The sequence below is a fragment of the Carassius gibelio genome, chromosome A24, assembly GCF_023724105.1.
Source record: "Carassius gibelio isolate Cgi1373 ecotype wild population from Czech Republic chromosome A24, carGib1.2-hapl.c, whole genome shotgun sequence".
In the NCBI taxonomy this organism is placed as follows: domain Eukaryota; kingdom Metazoa; phylum Chordata; class Actinopteri; order Cypriniformes; family Cyprinidae; genus Carassius; species Carassius gibelio.
Window position 1 is genome coordinate 2,748,282 of NC_068394.1, and position 2,892 is coordinate 2,751,173.

The 2,892-nt window shown below is 30.2% G+C and overlaps 1 long non-coding RNA gene across 1 annotated transcript in view; it reads left to right on the forward strand.

The window, feature by feature from the left end:
• Window positions 1-439: 439 nt before the first annotated feature.
• Window positions 440-2,892, forward strand: part of LOC127945957 (uncharacterized) — a 12,067-nt gene continuing 9,614 nt past the window's right edge. Inside the window, exon 1 of the long non-coding RNA XR_008150984.1 lies at window positions 440-556. This is a non-coding gene — a long non-coding RNA (uncharacterized LOC127945957). The remainder of the gene's footprint in view (window positions 557-2,892) is intronic.

The following is a 2,892-nucleotide window of genomic DNA, read 5'->3' on the forward strand; positions in this document are numbered from 1 at the left end:
AACTTAACTTAACTTAGAAAGCTATTGATTATTGATTATAAAAACAACCCACAGCATTCAATTATATTAATATTGAAACACACACACACACACACACACACACACACACACACACACACACACACACACACACACACATATATCAATATTCCTGCCTTTATAAAAGACTCTGCAATGTCATTTTCATGCCAGGCAAAATTATAACAAAGCATCTGCATTTTATAAGGACAAAACTGTTTGCATCATGGCTCACAGTCATGAGGTGTTTTCAGAAGTGATGTAGAGAAAGAATAAGATGGTTTAGAGAGAATAAAGATGGCCCAATTTTTCCTCTTCATTCATCTCGCTGTGTTAAATCATCCTTGCCGGATTACAGATCATATCGGAATGGGTTTGAGCTCCATTTAACTCTTATTTGCTCTCTCTTTACCTCTAACACAGGTTTTGATGGCAGTTTGAGAGCTGACTGCAGGGCATCTGGACTCTTATGAGCTGTTGATCCACGTTTGAGGAATCAGACTCTCTCTCTCTGTGTTTCTCCATATGGTTTCTGCAGGTAAGCTGGGATCACCTGGGGAGTGTTTGACAGGCTGATTAAAAGAAAGTGTTGTCATGAATGGAGAGGCTTTGAGGCATCAGCAGGGTATTTCAGGATGTGTTTGGCTCATTCCTCAGCGTATGCGTATGCAAGCATCTGTTCATTTATTTGTGAATGAGATGTTGACTCACTCTGGCTGACAGGATGTTTGAATCATCGACTTGTAACACATTACAGACTCATGCAGTGATACATGCACACGCAACGCTCTGCAAACTGTAGTTGCACATGCATGCACATGAAATAATTGAAAAAACCTGCTTTAATTATATATTTATATATATATACATGTTTAGTCATGGAAAACAATAAAGAAAAACAACATAGAAAATCCTTATTTTTGACCAGTGACTAAACACTTCAAAATAAGTATTAAACTTGTTGATATTTGACCACTAAATATAATTATTGACCAGTCGGTAATTAAATCGCTGTGTGATCTTGTTTTGATTTTATTTGTAAAAGACCTTTCATGCTAATTCTGCAGCTTCTGATCAGAAAAAAAAACCATGAATGACAATAAAACATAAAATGAATTCAAGAGAAAAGGAGGATGTGAGAACATAAAATGCAATAATATTTAAATTATTAAGATTCATGACAATGTAAACAAAAAACTTATTTAACTTAAAAATAATAAAAAGCTAGCATAAACTCACACACACACACACACACACACAAGCTAAAATAAAATATATTATAATATAAACAAAAAAAGATTATAGATTTTATAAAGTTAGCATTATATATTAATTATATAAATACTACAAATATAATTGTAATATATATAATTTTTTATTTTAATTATTAAATTAATAATAAGCGAACTTAAAAGTATATTCATATATTACACAAAAAATAAATTATAGATAAAATATATATATTTACGATAAATCTATCATAAAATGATTTTAATAATAAATGATATAATTTAAATATGTCATTTCAGTATGAAAAATATTTGTAATTTTAAATAGGAAAGGCTGAGCTAAAATACATTATTATGAAAACCTAACCTATAGAATATTACATTTTATATTAAAAAAATTATATGAATTGGAAATTATTCATCTATTAATAATTATAATATAATATATTACAAAAGCTCACTTGTATAACAGACTAAAAGACTTTGTGATTAAACTCTAGATACTTTTTGAGATGTGTGGGTACTATAATAAAACCGAACAGTTGCACTCTTTGTGTAAAACACATGAAGCTGTGCTTTTGTGCCAGAATTGGCTCATGTCTGGGCAGACAGCTAAATTTAATGTGTTTGATGGGTCTATTTTTAGTCAGAACTAAGAATGCAAGACTGTATCAAACACACACATGTATGTGTGTGTGTGTGTGTGTGTGTGTGTGTCTGTGCGTTTAGCAGATGGTCTTTGGGTGTTTGCATTCAAATGCAACATATGTAGGTCAGGTGCTGCATGGGCTGTTGTTACCGTGGAAACTAGGAGTCAACCATGACTGCAGTCTCATCACTGTGATGCTTTGGGATCATAAATACATGTAGGGGACTTTTTTGTCATGACTATTAATAAATCTGTATGAGTTGATAATATCTTCTTCTTTCTGCAGCTAGTGCAGATTTATCAGGACACAGCCGGAGCGCTTCTCCACTTTACCTGCACTCCTCTTCCTCTTCTGGGCATCATGCCATCTAAAATAACCAGACTTTTCTGCTCTATCCATCATTCAGATACCAGCTCGAGTAATAAATCTTCTGTCTGGCCCAGGAGGCTCATGGGAAGACTGTTCTATTTTACTAGAAATAAAAAGTAGAGCGGTGGAAATAAGGCTATGTCAGGTGTAGGTCTATCTATCTATCTATCTATCTATCTATCTATCTATCTATCTATCTATCTATCTATCTATCTATCTATCTATCTATCTATCTATCTATCTATCTATCTATGAATACAAACTAAAAATATATAAATATTAAATAAACTTAAAAAGTTATAGATAATAAATTGCTGAATATAACATACAAATGATTTATATTTAATAATGTATTTGTAATATTTATTATTTCATGGTAATATGCAATTTTCAATTTCAAAAATATATTTTTATATCAAATATAAAAAGCTAACTTCATAATCATATTTAAAGCGAACTTAAAATCATTTAATAATTTAACTTAAAATATATTAATATTAAATAAAAACTTATAAATAATACAAATATATCATTTATTATATTAATCATAAATTATATATTTTAAAGAAATAATTTCAGTACTAAAAATGATTTTGATATTAAATAGAAAAGGCTAACCTAGAATA